Below are 21552 nucleotides of genomic sequence, written 5' to 3' on the forward strand. Positions count from 1 at the left end.
GATATTATTGACAAGTCCTACTTTTACATGTTTATCCATGCTCAGATAACATATATAACCTGTTATTAATAACTTATGTTACTCCATTTAAATAAGTGTGTGAATAGTTTTTTAGGTCATTGCACAAGTAAGACGTGCTCACCCATAAGTGACATGATAGGTTGTCTCGGGGATGGGGGTAATATTCCCAACAAACCCTGATTTGGGGGTTTTTCACCCTCACTTGCGTTGATCGTTTGTCTGGGGGGTCTAATGACCTCATATGGGGGATTATATTGTATAAGAACGTATGTCTACAGAATATTCTGCATTGAGTGGTGTTTAGTAAATATGTGTACGTATTCCACTGCTTGATTTCCAAAACCTGCAAAAACATGGCGGCACCAGAACATGATGACAATGAGTGAATGATGTAGGGTCATGTCATATCTGTGACTATATATAGAGATTGTATTGGATGTCTTTTGACATCTTCGTGGATTCATCTTCTTATTATAGACACATGCATTTCCTAACATGTGGTCTACCTATGCTGTAAAATGTATTATTTATTTGATTTACACACGGCATCTATTGCACGTCTGTCCGTCCTGGGGGAGGGATCCTTCCTCTGTTGCTCTCCCTGAGGTTTCTCCCATGTTCCCCTTTAAACTGTGGGTTTTTCTCCGGAAGTTTTTCCTTGTATGATGTGAGGGTCTAAGGACAGAGGGTGTCGTTTTCTCATACTGATATTCTGCACAAACTGTGCTGTTGTATTTGCTTCTAAAGTGTCTTTACTGTAGGGTATTTTTATTATATGTACAGCACTTTGGCTCGACCAAAAATCGTTTAAAAATGTGCTATATAAATAAAACTTGATTTGATTTGATGCCTTTCTTTTAAGTAAACGCCCCAAAGCATAAGCTCCGGTTTCGAGTCTCTTTCTTGAGATATCCAGAGATGATAAATTGCACAACAATAACATACAAAAGAATACAACTTTGATCATTCAGCAAGCATTCAGGTGTTGTAAAAGATGGTTGAACGCTAGGAACTGAAACCTCGGGTTTGCAATATTTGATACACGTCAGAAGTCAAGTACGTATCTCCATGTTCAAGTTAATCAAAAGATTTCTATGAGAGTGAATAATGCAGCATTTCTTGTATTATTGTCCCAGGGCAGTGGAAAAAGCTGTTAACATAAAGTGAAAGAGCTTTGTTCTGAAGCTGTGATGAAAGGGTTATCCTACAATGACTTATGTACCCCGCCAGCAGACTCAGCACGAAATGAGCATTCATGATTGTTGGTTTTTTGTCCACCTGATACATTTAACACACCTCTGCTAGATGTTCTGCAATGTTCAACTGTTGTTGATGACTGCTATGTCTGAGGTTGATTTGAGCACTTAAAGTGAACAGTTTGGAAGTGTGCAGGAAACAAATCATTTGCTAAAGGAAGGAACAGCACAGTTGTTTGAGGATTCTCCCCCTACAAACAGCTCTACAGATAAACACCTGATCCAATTCTAATGAAGTACATATTCAAACCTCAGAGTTAGAATCGTATCACAACACCTGAGTATGTTTATTTATTTTGGATCAGATTCACCCTTAAGGCCAGGCAACAACACATTTATATGTTAAACTGAATTGTATGTTTCATCAAGATCAAGTTATCTGACTGTTGATGATATTATTACGGCTTTTACAATTGAACTTAAAGGTGGGGTAGGTCATTTTGGAGAAACCAGCTCGAGTGCGCTGGAATTAGAAAATACACAACCGGAAAAAAATCTTCCACTTCCTTACAGAGTCCCTCCTCCAACACACACGAACGCGCACATGACCAATTAGGGCACGAGATAAGTTTGTGCACAGATGGAAGGCTGACAGGCAGGTAGGCCATCCAGTTATTTTAGCCGGGCCGGTACAGTACTACGGCTTCCACAGATGACCTTTTTTTATGGATTTTCAAATAATTCAAAGCACTTAAGATATTCATTGCTATCGGGATGTCAAGAGCATTCCATGAAATATAACAAAAACTGTATCTCGAGCCGGTTTCTCAAACTTACCTACCCCACCTTTAAGATCAGCTCCAACTCATAGAGACACCGATCTTGATCTTGCACTGCACTTTCGATTCAAGCTTTTAATCCTCTCATCTCCACCTGGCTAGGGGGAGTAAATGTCTTAATTCCTGCATCTCTCTGATGATGGGTTTTTGTTACTTCATTTTTGAAGTGATGCAAGCTGAGTGCGTGTGAGTGCAACAGTGAGTTGGTGTCCCAGAGGAGTGTGCCGAGGCGGAGGCAGTGTTTGTGCTCTGTGCAGCCGGTGGCATTGGGTGTCGGAGGCAGAACATATGCAGCCCTGCTCCCCAGCCTCCAGAGAGTTACACCCCGGTGGCTTCACTCTGATGCTGATGCCATAGATACTGAAATCGCCAACACTCTCTGCGCTGCTAGCTTAGTCAGCTCTGTCACTTGGAGCGGACAGTGCAGGTGCAATACTAAAAAACTGCCCTTTAACATTTGCCATATCATAGGATCATTCTGGCTACTCACTAACTCTGAATAGCTACTGCTTCTACTCTGTGATCATATCCATGGATCTTTGAGGGACATTATTCTGAGCTACAAAGCTCAGTTGCGTCACATCATGTCAGCTACATCTTGGTTAAAAGTCTGACATGGACACACCGCAAAGACAGCAAACTAGCACATACAGAAAATACCTCCAAACCAGCAGGTGGCAGCGGTCTGTATTCTTCATTCAAAAAGGGAAATCAGAACGACCAATGATTGCTATGACCAGCTGTTATTCTGAATATTGTGTATAATGTGAATGATAACATGAGATGAAGCTGAAACATATAGAGAGCCTCTGTGTGTACCCTCTTAAAATGAATTGTTCTATGCATTGATATTCTACAGCTGAACAGAATGATTTCTGTTGACTGTGCGGGACTCACCGACGCTCACCACCAGCCCTACGTTTACCGACAGCCGATTGTTGGCTTGATGTGTCAGGGCCTTAAGGAAAGAGATGTGTTGCTTCTTGTTAATAATAGAAAATAGTTTGTCCAAAAATGCACAAGACTTTTTAATTGTATTACTAAAGTGGTACATTGGGTAGAACTAATCTAAAAATTATGGGTTTAGTCATTTTCATGCATAATCTCTCTCATCGGACTTGGATTAATATGCCATCTGCTCCTTCAGTGCGTCTTGTTGACAGTGTGGTCTGAGGGGTCTGTGGTGGGACGTTGGGGCAGGTAGGGGGCTGAGGCCGGATCAGTGGTCTGCGGCCCGACAGCTTAGCCTCACTGCTGGCTACGCTAATGCCAGCAGACAGGAAGCAGTTGTTGACTCCCGTCGGGTCAGCAGCGCTTTCAGCTGACTCCATCAGGTCAAGAGGCCGGGGGGGCCGAGTGAACATCACGCCTTGCTCCCCCCCTTTCCCTTCCAAAGGCCAATGCGGCTCCTCTGGGCTTTTGTTGCATGATGGGATATATTCAGCTGCTCCGTTCGGCTAGTTTGGAGGAATGCTGCGGGTGCACCCCCTCCCATCGGTTGGTCAGTGGAGCGTGGAGGGATATCAAAATTCCGATGAGGAGGGGGCGGGAAGGGGGCAGGAGGGGCTGAGAGGGTCATGTCTCATTGGGCAGTGCAGGGGGGCACTGAGCCTGTCACATGGCTGATGGCTGATTTACCACTCCAGTGGAGAGGTGAGTCCTCATAGGCCACCTCTCCCTGTCCACCACACACACACACACACACACACACACACACACACACACACACACACACACACACACACACACACACACACACACACACACACACACACACACACACACACACACACACACACACACACACACACACACACACACACACACACACACTTCATTGACAGATAGCTTTTACTGTGCAGCATCTCTTCAGTGTTTTAACTTCTTTGAACATCAATGTGCTTTCTCCCCAGTCCAGCCATCTCTCTAGCCCAGCTCTAGGTGAAGCACCTGTATTGATTCCTGTCTCAGTCAATTCAGCTGCAGCCTTTCATGGGCTCCCCTAAACGACTGTCTTTTTCCATTTTTCTCTAACATGTCCATTTTTTACCATCCATTTTTTGTCATCTGCACCCATTTCCTGCACTCACCAAAGACGCCTCGCTCCCCACCTCTGCTCTCACACTCTTCACATTTTGTCCATTTTAGTTGTACTGTGATGGAAAATCAATGCCATTCATTTTGTTGTTGTTATTTGCAGTAACTCATGTGTTGTCAGACTTGTCCACATATAAAAGAGCCTTGTGCAGAATGTTCTGTCTGGCTTTTAATACCCTCTCACCCATCAATAAATAAACCACATCTTGCAAACATGTACAGTTTCACACTGTCCAATGGAAAATCACAATTAGTCATTGTAGTGCCTTTTTAACCACTAATGTGTATTGACCTGTGCTTTTTGAGGCCTACTATCACAATAGCTGTCCTCTAATCTAAAAATAGAACTCTTTAGATCATAGTTTAAACAAACACTGATGTTTTCTGCCCACAAACAAGAAATACAAAAATGTATGCATTTGAATACTGCAGGTCAAAACATCTCATTCTCTGTTTTTAACATATTTTTAAGTATGAAAACATCACTAAGGGCTTTTTATACAGACAGACAGTGCATAATATAACAAATGTAATAGTTAGTGTTTACATTGTACTTTACTATTGTAATTCTAATTGCGAAGTTTCACATATAAGGTATTTTTGTTTGTCTTTAAACACATCCAGGTCCAAGACAGTAATACTTTGTGTTCTCGGTTCACGTTTGTCACTTGTTTATTTTACCCTGCTGTTTTATAGAATTTACAAAAAAAAAACAATGGTAATGAACTGCATCGACTCTCTTTTAAAGATTTGTGAAAAATTCATTTTAAAACAGCTCTTGGGAGTAAAATGTTCTCACTGAGGATGCCCTCCTATAAAGAAAAAAAACAATGTTTAATTAAATAAAAACTTGGTGTTGGTTGAACAAAGATGTTTAAATTAACTGAGAATAAAGCGGTGCCAGGTAGTGATGTTACGTTGGCGAACGATCCGATTATTTTGAGCGGCTCTTTGGTACGAACGAAGGGAACTGAGTCGTACTTGGTGAGAGCCGTTCTTTTTATCGTTGGTTCTCTGCCTGCATTAAATCCACTCGCCTTTACGGGAACTTGCTTTCCTGAATGCAAATGTTCCATAGATGATTGCATAACGCTGCTTGAGTAGTTGTTTGGCTGCCTGAGAGATGTAGCAAGTTATACATGTTTCTGTGAGTAAAAGTAGATTTCTGGCAATACAGTCAATCATTATCCTGGTGATTATTTCGCAGATAACCCCATTAACCCCGCCCCCTTAAAAAAGAACAGCTCTTTTGAACGGCTCCTTTGAACGGCTCTTTCGAACGGCTCTCGCAAAGGAACGGAGCCATAAGATCCGGCTCCCTCCAAGGAGCCAAGATTCCCATCACTAGTGCAATGCTCCATGAGTTATGATTCAGATTTGGCTTTGTGTCAATTGTCTTAACATAAGTGCTACCTTGTTATAGTCACACTCATAACTGGCCCAATGAGTAGACACCTTAGACTTTGTGCAAACACTTTATATGAGCAGATGCACTATTTAATTTGGTATTTTACATTTAAACGTACACCAAAAATTAACTGAGGTGGATACAAAGCATAACAGTTGCTTACCTAAACTCATGGTACAGGCCTCGACAGTAGATATAATAGACAGCTCCTTTCATACTGTTGTAACTGTTCATACCTCTTGATCCATCCTCTACCATGCTGCATATGTTTTTAGTTTGGCATCTGAGTAGGCTGTCTAAGAAGAAAAAAGAGTCCATTCAGAGATAAGAGAACACTCCTCTTTCTCTCTGTCAACATGTAAGTCTTAAGTGAAGCCGAGTGCTAGCTGGGATTCCTGTCTGGTATCCTGTCTGACATGAAAGGCTGCTCGCTGGGACTGAGGAAGAGCTCATAGAGAAGTATTCCCACTGGACCCTCCGGCAGATGGAACAAGAACACCTTGAAGGATGGGAGTGTCGCCGAGCCCCAGCGCTCACTTTCTCCCCCGCAGATAAAATGTAACGCAGAGCTGTCTCAAATCTCCGGCAATACTGCGGATGTGAGCGACGTGGAGAGAGCACCTGGCTCTTCAAGGGAAACAGCCGTTTGAGATGTGACAGAACGCCTTGTCAGATAGAATCACTGTAATGGAGAGATAATCCCACAGTCATCACTCAGAAAAGCATGTCTGCAGGGCATCTTGGAGGAATAACCAGATATGCTTTGCAACATTTGGATGGTATATGTCGCTGAAGCTACTGTGTTTATCACAAACTGAGATTAAACTGAGTGATTCTGAGAGGAATTTGGACAAGGAGAACTACGACTTTGAATTTTGGTTTTTAGTAATGAGAGTCTCAGAAGGTATAAATGTAGATCAATGAGCCCGATTCTGCTCAAACTCTTGGCCGGTGGAAATAAGTACCTGAGTAAAACAGGATTGGTCCTTGTAGGCCTGTCAGGTGACGGAGACACAGACAGGAGTTGCAGCCGAATGTGTATGCAGATATGTGTCTTTTGTCTGTTGTCACTCACAGAGAATTTAGCTGCTCGGCCACCTTCCCTGATCTGTCACTCAGTCCTCTGACAGCTGGTAAGCCACCCTCCCTATCCTTCCCCCTTTCACTTCTCCACCCTCCAAGTCCCTCCCAGTCTTCCTTCCCAATCCCAGCGAGCTGATCGGGGGTCTCATTTTCATGTGTCAGGTGACCCCGTCAGTGTGACAGCTCCCTGTCCGCCTGTCTCATTAGAAACAGCCAGTTTGGTCTGAGAAGCAGCAGGGGAGGCGAGTGGCGTTCAGCTCTCCTAACGCGCTCAGCTAACACCGGTCAACCAGATCATCATCTGACCTGATCTAACACACACACACTGATCAGCAGTCCCAGCTCCAGCTGATACATGTACGCACACACAGATATGCAATATATTTCAGCATTGTCCCAGGCTCAGTGCCCTTCCATTACAGTCACTTCATGGGCATGAGGGTTTATAGAAAATAAACTGAGTTAATAAAAAGCTAATTTAAAAGCAATTCTGCTTTGGCTTTAGAAATATTGCTTCTACTCTTTTTTCACCTTTCAAATGTGTGTGTGTTCAAAAAGCATATATATATATATATATATATATATATATATATATATATATATATATATACATATATTATATTTATCAGCATCACAATTATGAATGGCTTTAGAAATATTTGTTGAATTAAGATTATTTACTAGCCCTCCTCACAGCAGGTGTATGGTTTTGTACCTGTCATTTTGAATGTGTGTGCTTTAGTGATTCTAATCTGTCCCGCAGTGTGTCAGTCACGCAAATCTTCAGCGAACAGGTCTGTGTGATTGTATCCCACTCATCTCCTCTCAGGGGATGACTCTTGGTAGAGGGAAACAAAGGTGTTTACGTCTTAAACCTGCATATCAAATGGCCTTGAAGGACAAAAAATAACTTTTAAAAAACTGAACATCAGAGAGCAATGATTCCCACTCCTTTATTGTTTGTCCTTGAGTGTTAATTGTGCGATGTAGAGAGACATCCATTAGGCAGGCTAGCGTTTGATGTTTTTTGATGCGAGACCTAGATGTGAGACGGTGAATAGTTACATTCTAATTGCAAGAGGAATTTGTATCGTTATAATTTGGGGAGGCTTTGTATTCCTCCCTTTTAATGAATGTAACATGGTTATCTAGGATAGGAAGGAGCGGAGATTTTGTGAGTTTATAATTAACTGTGAAAGGCTTTTGAATATGTATGAGGATGTGAGACCCTAGGCAAGATGTACACAAGCTCCCCTGATGGGTGTGAAGTTGATCACATCATTTCCTTCCAAAGAGCAAGCCTCATTTGGTACCGAGTTTAATCCAGAGCTCATTGTAACGTGGCACAGCTTTGTAAGAAGTGGAGCACGAGGAAGAGTCGGGCATGATGGGAGGACTTCACTTCTGTTGTTAACAGTGGTAACTGTTAATGCTGTAAGGGAATGTCAATCCACAGTCCACCTTTACCATCTCTGTTCATTTACTTATAAAGTTCACAGGTTTGTCTGTACAGTCAGGGAAATGAAAGTATGATGTTTACTCCTTTTAATTTGTATATTTACCCCCACTAAATCATTGTAAATAATTTACTTTGAGCAGTTGATACATTTTCTAACAGCTGTCCGTTCATTGAGACAGTTGCAGTGTTTTGGTAGAAAGACAATAATTACAATTTCAGACAATAAGAATAATTATCTGAACAGCGATCAGAACATAAATGGATGAAGCAGAGCAGCACTACAGTTTAAAGAAAGGTGTGTTATTGTGAAGGGTGTGTGTGAGTGTGTCTGTGTTTGAGCTTATTTCGGTGCTACTGTTTTCAAGAGGATAAGATGGAAAATATTAAAAGTATTTTTTACTTCTCACCTCTCTCGTTTAGTTTTAGGATTAAGTAAGTAATTGTGTTTAGGCTTGGGTTCTGGTTCAGGTTATAGTTTTGAGCTGGACTAAAGGGTTACATTCTACTAACATAAATCTATGTTGTGTGTGTGAATGGCAGATGTATGTGAGTGCCATTTAAAGCACGTCACTTGATCTGGGTCTCTTTATCTGCCTTAAAAACTGACCTGACATGGCGGCGGCCGCTGAGCGTTCTAAGTGATGACCCTTCAACCTGGAACATTTCAATTTCAACCTGTGACGGCTCCCAGGAGAATGATTTGAATGTTAGGTGCGCCTTCCAATCCTGGCAGTGTATAAAAATGTAATCAGAGCGCTATCATCTCCCCAGCAGAGAGAGGGCTTGACTCTATGCAGCGGCCGATGGCGCTGGCCTCATTTCCTCTGCCAGCAGGTGTCCTCTCCTGATATAATAGGCTTTACATGTGTAATTAACACATGGCAATGCTGCCTGTGCTGGCCATAGCCTTAGCCCTGCTCCTGTCACCATGACTTTCTTTCTTTTTATTTTTCTCCATGTATTTTTTTTCCTCTTCAGTATGAAACATAATAGAGACTGGGCTAAATCACGTTGTGGTGAAAGTAGGTAAAGGAGACAAAGACAACACCTTGACGAAGAAAGCCCAGCCTTTGGTAAAGTAGGAATGAAGCAGTGGTGAATGGAAGGCGCAGTGTGGAAGGACACGGATGAAGTTAACAGCTTGCTGTGTGGGCCGGCTAATGCTTTAAAACCCCCCTCTCATGAAACCTGTAATTACCAGGGCTCCATTAATCAAAAAAGAAACAGAGTAGAAGCAGTGGGCTAATTGGGGCCGACGTGCTCTGTAATTAGAGTAATAGTCACACATTGGAATTTTATGAATGAATGACTTTGCCAGGTTTTTATACAGGGCTTCATTACATTGGACAGAGCTACCAGCATTTTTTTCATGCATCTATATAAAGGAGACAATATGTTTCTGGTCATTTTTTTTGCACAAACAGCAGATTTTCACTCCAGGCCTCCCGACTAGGCCAGTGTTAATTATGTCTGTGGTCGAGATGGCGGGGGTGGGGTATGGGGAGGGAAGTCCAATTATTTTTCTCTCCTTCCCTTTTTTGCCCCAAACCTTTTTTCACCAATGTGCTGCTAGTTTTCAGGGCAAGGAGTAGAATTATCTGCTTGTGGGGCTTGATGTACAGCGTGTGCAAGGAATTTATTTTTTGGTTTATCAGCATTATCATTAACACACTCCCGATTCTATTTATGATTTGACTACTGCACAATGAGCTTAACTGATAAGAAATGTTGCTGTTTGTAGCCTGTATGCTACTCCCTATCTCTGACTACCGGAGAGGGTTGTTGACCTCAGTGAAGAAAGAGCTATGGCACCTCTCCCCAGTTCGGATACTTCACTGTCAAGGGGGTGAAGGCCACAGCAGTGATTTATGGAAGCCATCTGAGGATGCAGATTCAATACCTGTGGCTGATATCTTCTCCTTGGAATCGCCTCTAATTACCTAATTTGTCATAGTGTGTGCACCGCAAAACCTTCCTCACATCAAAAAGGGTGCCGGGTGGATCAAGGTCCTTCCTGTCCTCTCCTGTCATGGATTAAGATAGGAGTCATAATCTCAATGACATTGAGCCATTGATCTCCACTGACTTGCTGACTGTAGAATTAGGACCATGTAACGAATAGAGTTCACACAATAATGACTCGGTTACACATTGCAATAGGCGGTAAAAAACAACACAATCATGGTTAGTAATTTTCTTGCGGTTTACATCCACATTAGGAAATATCACTCAATCAAAAATGTTGATCCAATACCATTCATGTTCAATGTAGGAAGACTTGTCCCCTCTCATAAATTAGCAAGGTGGAAATTAAAAGAGTTGAGTTCAGAGAAAGGAATGTAGTGAGTTTTTTTTAATTTAATTTTTAATATTTTATGGACATTTTTTGAGATATAAAGTGAAAGGGTTAGACGGAAGGGAGGACAATGTTCAGCCGGCACAGGATTTGAACCGGCTTAACAGGCAACAGTCACTGCATAAGGGCTACAAGCTCTAACCGCTGAGCAGCCCAGCATGTTGTGAGTTTGAGTTTCATGGTGTCCTGCAACAGTCCTGCAACAGCTTTCCCCTCCTTTAACCTAATCAATGTATCCCTAACCTAAACCAAGTGTTCTAGTTGCCTATAGTCAGTGGCGAGCCGTCAGGGCCCTTTAGGCCCTCTCTGAGGGGCTAAGATATTCTAGAAAAAATAATATTTTAAAACATTTTTTTTATATATTTTTCATTAGTTTTACCAAAATAACTTGATTTACTTGTATTTAAAATAACATTTCCAAATAAATCCTTTGAATCTGCCTATTCAGTTTCTGTTGGAATGTGAAGGGTTACATTAAAGAAACTCGTCTCTGTCATAGACTGTATCTCTGCGAGTCACTGTGAAGATAGGAGGTGATTGGTGGTCCTGCTATGAATTCACAGAGGGCCAAGCTACAGTAACTCAATGAGAGAGTAGGCTAATGTCAAATGACAGTACAATTGACCAATCATATCTTCCCTCTAAATGGGTGGGCTTTATTATCGCGGACTTTATGACAAGTTCGGGCGGTCAGAGGGCCTAGGTATAAAAGTCACGGCTCGCCACTGCCATACTTGAGCATACCATACAAATGTAGTTTTGGTGACAGGCATAGATATCACCTAATACCACACTGTGTTTGCTATGCAGAGCAGAAAGCAACAATTGTCCAAATGTTGTCAATGAACATGATCTGGGGACAAGCAAATTACTCATGTGAGAAGGTGATTCACACATGGGCGTAATTTCCACTGGGGACAGGGGGGACATGTGACGCATAGGGGTTTCACCAACTAATCGACTAGTCGACTAGTCGACTAACTTTACCACTAGTCGGCGCTGTAGGCCCTAGTCGACTAGTCGTGGAAAAAAATGGAGGTAAACGAGGTGCTGCAAAATGCTACAAAACACGTCCGACATTCTTATGTATGGCAGTACTTCAACGAAGATGTAACCAGCTCCACAGTGAAGTGTCAGTTGTGTACAGCTGTACTGAAGTACAATACAAATGCATCTGCTATGCGCAACCATCTGAAGATGAGACACCCGCTGCCGACAGCTAGCACTAGCAGTAATGCTAGCACCAGTGAGCAACGGACCGGCGTCAGCACTGAACAGAGGCAAACGAACAGCAAGAAAACACGGGTCAACAGTGATGCGGATGATGGGCTACGGGATTACTGCCAGCGGACACCGCATATCCCCACAATGGATAATCCACTGGAGTGGTGGGCAGAAAACGTGCACCGCTTCCCCCGCTTTCGAGGAGCTACCTGGCTATTCCAGCCACAAGCACCCCGAGTGAGAGGGTTTTTTCCCTGGCAGGCAACACTGTCACCCGAAAGCGGTCAAGCCTCCTTCCCTCACATGTCGATGCGTTGGTGTTCAAACCAAAAATATGGAAAGGTGGACGTTATCGTGGAGGACAGCGAATAAAGTGTTGCGCTGTTGCGCACTGGATTTACGTGGCATTTATGTAAACAAGAGTTTTTTGCTGTCGATTTTGGTGAGTCCAGTGTTTGTTATTTACTCAGCCATGTAACACAAATTAAAATGCAGTGTTTAATGTTACTGTATGAGTTCCAATAGAAAATACAGTTGTAAACCTCTCTTTGTGTGTCTCTATTATGACGTAACGACTAGTCGACTCGTCGACTACTATTTTGAAAAACTAGTCGACTAGTAAATATTGGTAGTTGTGAAACCCCTAGTGACGCAAGCTGTCATGTGTGTGTGGCACGAGCGCATTTTGCTTGAGTGAGCAAGCGAGAGAGAGCGAGGGAGAGAGAGAGAGCCACGGGGATTGTTGTTGTTAGCATCTGGTGCTAGCTCAGAGCTAACGAATATAAGGAGCCTGTCTCCTGTCAGACTGAGAGCTCTGATAACTACAGCTCAGTGAGGTAAAGGACTCTCTAAGTGATTAGATAGTTAACTTAAACACATATTTGCAATGCACACCTCTATCTATTTAATATAGTTGTAAAAATAAGGTAAGAAATCATTCCAATGTGTAGGCTACTATAGGACAATAACAAAAAATTGTTTAAAGGGGAGTGATTATTAAAATATGCATGAATAAAAACAAAGAATGCTAACTAGGTAACAAAAGATAAGATAAAGATAGGAGAGAGGAGTTTAAAATAAAAATAAACAAGTTTAAATTATTTGTTATTGTTTGTGATAACATTCTAAAGATGTTTTGATTATTGAAATATATAAAGTACTCTTTCATACGAGTGTTTAGAGCTGTATCCATAAATCTCTTAGTTTTCCCCTCAACATTTAAAAAAAAATCGTCCCCGGGGAGCATGCCCCCGGACCCCCCTAGAGGATGCGAGGTCCACCCACAAATAAAACAGGTTGACATGGATTTCATACTAAATACATTTGCACAATCATTATATACACTACACATTTGTCTTGAATTTCTTAACACTATATTTGTAGAAAGACAGGAAATGGGATTCAAACCGAGAACATTTTTCATTGCGAAGGACCCACAGACCCCCTGTTTTGTGTGTCCCCCACTTCTCAACCAAAGTTACACCCTTGGATTCACAGATATATTCCCAAAGTGTGCAGTGCGTTTCCCCTTGTCCGTCCTCACTGTAGGTTGTAAGGAGCATTCCCCTAAGATGTGTTTTAATGTGGAGCCTCCACTCTGGATCAGGGACATCTTCAAAGCCTGTGTAATGACACAGTGTACACACCTCTGCTTCCTGTCGCTCTGTGGCCAGCAAAACAACAGGGATCTCTGTCCACATCCGCCTCCGGAGCCCTCGTCACCCAGCACATCCAGTAATGGACAGGGCAACTCAACATGCCCCAGCCTTCAGACCCCCTCCTATTCTCCCACAATCCCCTCTGTCTCACCCTGTCTTCTGTTTCGTCTCCATACTCTCAGCAGTCAACATCCTCCATCAGTCTCAGACTATTATGACTTTCATCTTTGCCTAGTAATTTACTGGAGTGGTTGCACTATTTACACGTAGCTTGCTAGTGTTTTACTTCTTATGGACGAGCTGGACTCCTTATGAATCTGAGTGCTGTTGTATATTTGTGGTTATAGAACAGGACTTTGTCGGTCTATGCACTATGCTGTTGGTTTAGCGGTACACTTATCAGTGCCACCTGCTCTTGGAGTAGCCTCTTAATTATCAGATCAAAGGCAGTGAAAAGGTGCTAAGTGGTTAGGAGTTGCAGCAGCAAGCTACTGGCCTTTGATCTGCTCGGTCCCAGCCACCCCAGCAGCAGCCTGCCTTAAATTAAATATGGACAGACATCTCTCTTAGAGTACAGCCCTCTTCCCCTCATAAGCTGTAGCATTTTTGTGTACAATGCATTCTGTTTGATGTGAGTGACTGCTCAGCCTGACAATGGATGGCAGTGTGCTTACGAAGGAGTGGCTGGCTAATCGAGGGCCGGAGCTTCCTGCTGTGTTACCTGGAAAGGTCTCAGCTATCTCTAGACCAATGGAGCAGACGGTTTAGCATTGTCTATAATAAGACTGTGTGTTTGATTTATTATTTGTGTGCTGTTTATCTGATGTTAGGGTAAACACCAGACCCTTTGCCTCCTGGGCTGCAGACACTGAGCGCTGGCTCCTGTACTTGTGCTCCGGATCGGGCTGGTCTGGCCCCGGACTGTCACGCCACTTCTGTCTTGCATTAGACCAGAGACTTTTTACGACTGCGGCGGGCACATTTAGCTGAAACAGTCGAGGTCTTGTGTCACCAGATGTTTTATAGGGCAGGCTGCCCGGAGGAGGCAGGCAGTAAGCAAGCAGGCAGAGGGGGGGCCGACGCGGGCTGGGCGGCAGTCAGGTGCTCTGGGTGCCCTTTTATGGGCCAGTCCACTAATGAAAGTGGGGTTCTGGGACCACTGTGGAACATCAGAGGCCACTCAACCCCACCAAACCCCCACCTCCATCTACACAGGAATGTCATAAAGCTTTAAAAGACCCCCCTACCTTTCATTATTTACTTCCGCCTCCCCTTTCACTCTGCTGTCCCATCTACTGATTAATTGTTTTCTATTTGTTGTCGTACCACAAGATGGGAACAATAAGTCATTATTAGACATATGAAGAGTAAAAGCCCCTACACACCAATCTGACACCAAAGAACACGTCCCGACGGACCCGACGGTTGTGTCGCCTCACGTCTCTTGGCCAACAGTCGCACTGGAACACACCGCAAAGACTTCAGCTGACGGCCAAGTAGCACGTACGAACTGTGCATGCGTGAGTTGCAATAACTCTCCGCAAACTGTCCGCTCCTCGCAGCAGTTTGCAGCAGCTCGCAGCAACGAGCCTCGCAACGTCCCGACCAATCAGAGCACACTGGGCTCACAGGGAGCGGGGGGACAGGAGCTCCAACAAGCCGTTTAGGACAGAGAGTGAATACCTGGTGAATACACATATTATACGGAGATGCTGTATGAGAAACCAATGTGATTTTGGAAAATTGCACAATTTAAATCTATTTTAGTAGACCTCAACAACGGAAATATGATCAGTAGAAATGGCCATGACATGGGACCTTTAAAGACCCAGTGAAGTGCATGTTTTTGCACCAAAATGAAATGGCAGTTTCATTCCTTACATATCATTGTGCCTGTTCATGGCTAAAATAATTTTTAATAATTCATAATTAATGAATTAATGAATTATTAATTTTGCCGTCTGAGCCTAACGGAAGTTGCAGACGATAGTGGCTGTGACGTCACAAGATGTACCCAGTTGCGATTGTAAACATGGCGGAGATTTTGGAAAGGGATACTAGTGTGAGAGAAATGATTGATTTGGACAGCTTTTCGGGCAGGATAGATGAGGAAAGTGATCAATTTGGTGCACTTTGAGGGCAACATTAAGAGATTTATGGATACAGCTCTCAACACTCATATGAAACATATATTTCAATAATCAAAAAACATTGGAAGGATTTCTTAACCTATTTTATACAACTAATATTACATAGATGGAAATATTTGTTTACATAGATGACCAAACCCACTGAGATAACTTAGGCTACAGTTTACCTCCCTGAGCTGACGTTATCTCTCTCAGTCCCACAGGAGAGCACTCTCCCTCTCCTTATTGTTGAAACAGCTAATCTCCGTTAGCTCCGAGCTAGCACCAGATGCTAACGACAACCCTGTAACTCTCTCAGTCTCTCTTTCTCTCTCTCTCGAATCGACCAGTGGCCTTTATTTATCATGATCAATCAAAGAATCTACGAAACAATGACACCAGCCAGGCTCACCTTCATCTTTTGGGAACAGAAACATCGCCACTTCGGCAGACTTGACATTACTACAGCCAGCGGCAATGCATCGTTTCCCCTGTGTTTTTCATCCCTCTTTCTTCACTGTCGCCTCCATTGTCAGGTTTTCTCGATTGGCAATCACTTCCAGTCGACTCCAACCCAATTTCCAGAAAATACTAGCTCAAAAACGTTGAGAAATTCGACTTTGAAAAAGAGAAAAAACGAGCGGTGGTGAATGTAAACAGTGCGGCGGCGTCCATCTCGTGACGTCACGCAGTAGATCGCAAGCCACGCCCACGAAGGCGAAGGTCGACTGCAGATTTCCCCGGCAAATTCAAAACTCGTCAAATTCGTTGCTATTCCAACATCCTTTGATATGGGTTCCAATGAACAATTTTGCTCATTACTATACGTATTAGCATAACAGATCATGCACAGGTGCACACTTCACAGGGTCTTTAAGCTGTTTCCACAGGATCCTGAGCCCGGATCCTGTGTCCTGGATCCTGCATCCTGAGTCCTGGATCCTGAGTCCTGTGTCCTGGATCCTGTGTCCTGGATCCTGCATCCTGAGTCCTGGATCCTGAGTCCTGAGTCTTGGATCCTGTGTCCTGGATCCTGCATCCTGAGTCCTGGATCCTGAGTCCTGGATTTTGAGTCGTAGCTGAACCTGTCACTGTGGTCCTGCCTGACTCTCATCATACTACTTCTCTGATGGCTCCCACAGGATTGTTGACATCCTCCTGGATTCATCTTCTTCGATAGAAATTGGAGGGATGAAACCCTCTTTTAATGGTCACACATGCAGAGCACACAGCACACACAGTGCCATTTGGCCTCTGCATTTAAAGGCCCTGACACACCAAGCAGTCACCAGAGAACTCGCCGATGCCGACGCCGACTGTTGCGTCGGCGTGTTCTCCTGCGCCTTGGCCATGTGTCGCACTGGAACACACCGCAAAGACTTCAGCCGAGAACGTACGAACTGCGCATGCGTGAGTGGCAATAACTCTCCTTACCAGTGGTGGTAGTGTGTATTCGTCATTAAAAACAGGCAACAACCGGAAGACAGAGAAGAAGATAGACACATGCATTTCCAAACATTTGGACTACCTATGTTGTAAATGTATTATCTTTTCAATTTTCACACGGCATCTATTGCACGTCTGTCCGTCCTGGGACAGAGGGTGTCGTATTGTCGTACTGATGTTCTGTACAAACTGTGAAGTCCACTGAGACAAATGTAAGTAAGTGAATGTGATTGGTTTGATTGAGCCTGTCAAATGGAGATCTGTTGAACACTGGTCACATATGAAGATGAAAGGAGTCTTTCTGTGACAACTGTGATGTTGACACTTCAAGGAACCTATTGGTGTAAAGTTGCCACAGAAGAGACCTTACCACACACTCTTTCTCTGCCATTTTGCTTTTAGCTATCAATCTACTCATCCAAAATTCATCAAAAAAAGCATCAACTAGACTTTAACTTGGCATCTGTCACCTCAATGGAGACCAATGACTTGGCAAACATTCTAAATACAGTTCAAAAACAATTATTTTGGCCAATATTGAAATGTCATTGTCTTCAGAAACATCATGCATCTCTAAAGAAGATGTATGTATTTTGACCTATTGAGCCGGACATATAAATATTTAGGCTTCGAGTAAAAAATGCTCTTGTCTATGTTTAAGAAACAAGTCATTTTAGTTTTTTATTTAGTCAGGTCACCAGATGCATGACTGCATGAGTCTGAGGCAAGCACAAGTCTTGAGACTCAAGTCCACACCTCTGGTTGTAGCCATACTGGAAAAGCAGACTCTGTTAGAGAGAATGTGAGACCCCTGTCAGACTTGATTGTTTTGGTAAGACGAAAGTTGGATTCAGTCAATCCATCTACTACCAATCTTCAGTTCAATCCCCACTTCCTGCTGACCCACCGTTCCCAGCTTTCTCTCCGGCCCCTCCCTCCCTCTCCCAGTGTTTTGGAGCAGCTTTGAACTCCAGCATGTCTCCCATGCCTCCTTGCTCCCACACATTTCAGACCCATGCATCACGGAAGCTTAACTTGAATGTAAATCATCAGTTTGAGAAATACATCCTCTGCCAGGTGCATACACTTAGCCAGTGCTGCCCTACTGGTGTTGAGGAAAAGAGGGCAAGTGGTGAGAGAGAAAGAGAGAGAGAGAGAGAGAGAGAGAGAGAGAGAGAGAGAGAGAGAGAGAGAGAGATTGTATAAGTGTGCATATGTGTATTTGTCCCCCTTCCTCATGGGACCAGAGTTACCGCGATCTACCCCGGCAGGCATTTGCAGGATATGACTGTATTACACCCTAACTCTGCTTGCACATTTTAGCCACAGTTCAGCACGCATGAGTGAAAGATGATGGTGAAAACAACAACGGGGTAAACACGGGAAAAAAGAGGGGGGGGCTATGTGATGGGTAGCTATGTGGAATAATGTCCCTGTGTTTTTTTTTTACTGTTGACGTGTTAAACCACAGGGAGTCAGGCGGTGCCGGTAGAGAGAGGTTGGGGTTGTGGGGGAGCTTGCGTCGGGATAGCAGCTGATACAGAGAAAAGGTTAAAGATGGGGACAGGAGGATGAAAATAAATTATAAAAATAACACAGTAAGCTCTACAGGGTTGAGTTCATTGGCCTGCATTCACAACACATAATCAAACATAGTGAGTATAGTGTAAAGAGTTAATTATTTTCCGTGTACCACAGTTACACAGTCTGGAATTCTTTACCTAATGTTCTGTCCTTAATTTGGTGATTTGTCATTAATAAGTAGCATTTTTACAAAGGGTCAAGGTTTGGGGATGCAAACAGATAAAAATAAAGCTATGTTTCTTTATTACTATTTACCTGTAACAGAAAAATGTGATTAGTGACACAGGTCTAAGTATCAAAATATAAAAGTAATGCAGCCTGATGACTTTCCATTGTTTTTGGATTAACTGCATTAAACTGGAAAGAAATATCAATAAGGTGTTTTTTTACTTAAAGGGGACCTATCATGCAAAATGCACTTTTGTACGTCTTTTATACATGAATATGTGTCCCCGGTGTGTCAGGGAACTCACCAAGTGTCAGAAAACACAACCGTCTCTCTTTTCCTCCATACCCAAATCTCTGAAAACGGTGCTGCAACGGATCTGATACAGACTGATACAGATTTGAAATATCTCTGATGTCAGAAACGAGGAGCTCCGCCTATATGGGCAACTCTCCACCTATCAGGAGGAGACAGCCTCGGCCATTGCCGCAGCGCTGGAGACGCTGTAGTACATATGCCAGGCCTGTAGGTGGCGCTGTAGTCTGCCACAAAAGCAGCAAAGAAGACATCTCACAGATTCAGCCCTTGCAAAAACAGGGCTAAAAAAGAACAAATAGAGCAAAATGAGGAATGGCTAAAATGCATGATCTTTTTGGTATTTTGAAAAAAAAACTTTGCAGACATATTTTTTATAGGTATGGCCCTACAATATATTATTCAAATATAGCATGATAGGTCCACTTTAAAACAGAACAACAAAATCTTAGAAAGAAACCAAGATATTTAGTAGCAAAAATGTGTGTTCTGCGTATTTTATTTATTTCTATACTATACTATAATAGTTTTGTTTCATAAAGATAAAGCAACATGTTCTCAGAATAAAGCAAAACTATGAGTTTAAGAGAAAAAAAACTGTGTCAAGCAAAAATATATTTAATCAAAAAAATAAAACTATAAGTTGCAAACAAATCATTTGTGTAATTATGTAAACTGTAAGTCTTTTTTCTTTGTTTTAACATATCTTTGTGTTTGCAGTTCTCTTTGCTTCTTTCTCAATGATCAGACTTTTGCTCTCGCTGCAGCTCTTCTCGTATGTGCTCCCTCCTTTTTTGTTTTCGATTCTGACACAAACGTCCCAGGGGGGCGGGACTTTCATGGGTGTGTCCCCATTGGCTACTCAGTTTGAGTGACAGCCCACTACACCACAGATCATACAGTGCAAAACTGTACCCAAATAATGAATAATGCATAATCTGTAATAACGTAACCACAATTGGGGGCATTCAAATTAAGTAATAATTTGCTGGCTATATATTATTATTGGCGCGGCGTTCAGTTTCCCGCCGGACTGTCAGGTGTTACATCATCATCATCATCATCATCATCATCATTGTAGTGGCGCGCTGGTTTTCTTGCTAGCTAGCAAAATATCAACATCCTATCAAGTGAATGCGCTTGTGTTTATTGAGATCATAATTTCTGTTAACATAATCATTATGGATCAATGGCTGAGTCGAGCTGGTTCATCCAGAAACAACAGCACAGGTGATACTGCTGAATCAGGAGAACCCGTTCTCAAGAAAATGAAAACAGAGAAGGTGAAGAATCGTCAGTTTGGTGAACATTATGTGCTCTCCGGGTTTACGGTCACAACTACAGAGCCACCGCAGCCAATGTGTTTCATCTGCTTTCTAATAATAGCATGAAACCATCCCATTTACATCGGCACTTTAGTACTAGACATCCCGCCTGTGTGGGTAAGCCTGCAGAGTTTTTCCACCAAAAGCTGGCTGAATTTAAGGGAAGCCAAGAAAAATTAAAGAAAGCGACATCGGTCTTAACCAAGGCCTTGGAGGCATCTTATGCCGTGTCGCTACTCGTTGCTAAATCGAAAAAGCCATTTACCATAGCCGAAGAGCTAATCTTGCCTGCTGCTATAATTCTCGCAGAAACTATGCTCGATAAGAAAGCAGCTGATGTCCTGAAGAAAGTGCCGTTGTCAAATAATACTGTGTGCCATCGGATCGACGACACGGGAATTGACATTATTGACCAAGTGGTGGAAAGATGTAAAGCGTCTGGTACGTTCGCTTTGCAGTTGGACGAATCAACGGATGTCAGTGGGGAAGCACAACTGATTGCGTTTGTGCGTTACAAAGACACTTTGGAGATGAACGAGCATATTCTGTTTTGCAAGAAACTCACAGGGAGAACTACCGGACAGGACGTTTTTAACGTTATTGACAATTTTTTCTCTCAACACAAGCTGGATTGGAAATCCTGCTCTCATGTGTGCACAGACGGCGCTGCGGCGATGACCGGCAGAGTAAATGGATTAATGGCCCACATAAAAAAGGTCAACCCTGACGTTACATGGACACACTGCATGATTCACTGAGAAGCATTAGCTAGCAAGAGAATGAGTCCAGAGTTAAACGATGTTTTGAATGATGCCGTAAAAGTGATCAACTTCATACAGTCCAGGCCTTTGAATCATAGACTGTTTCAGTCACTTTGTGAAGACGGTGGGTCAGAACATAAACAGCTCCTGCTTCACACTGACGTCCGCTGGTTATCCCGAGGGAAAACGTTACAGCGGCTGTTCGAGCTACGCAATGAAGTGAGGGCATTTCTGTCGGAGCACACACACCCACTTGTGGCTATGTTCGACGACGCTGACTGGGTAGCTCGGCTGGGATACCTCTCTGATATTTTCAGCAAACTCAACCAGCTGAATCTCTCTTCAAGGTAAAGACACAAATGTTCTTAGCTTGTATGACAAAGTGTGTGGATTCATGGAGAAGATCAAGCTCTGGCAGAGCAAATGTGAAAAAGGGGATACAAGTTGTTTCCTGCAACTGAACGCATACATTGCTACTGGTGAAT

Source organism: Notothenia rossii (genome assembly GCF_949606895.1).
Source record: "Notothenia rossii genome assembly, chromosome: 6".
In the NCBI taxonomy this organism is placed as follows: Eukaryota; Metazoa; Chordata; class Actinopteri; order Perciformes; family Nototheniidae; genus Notothenia; species Notothenia rossii.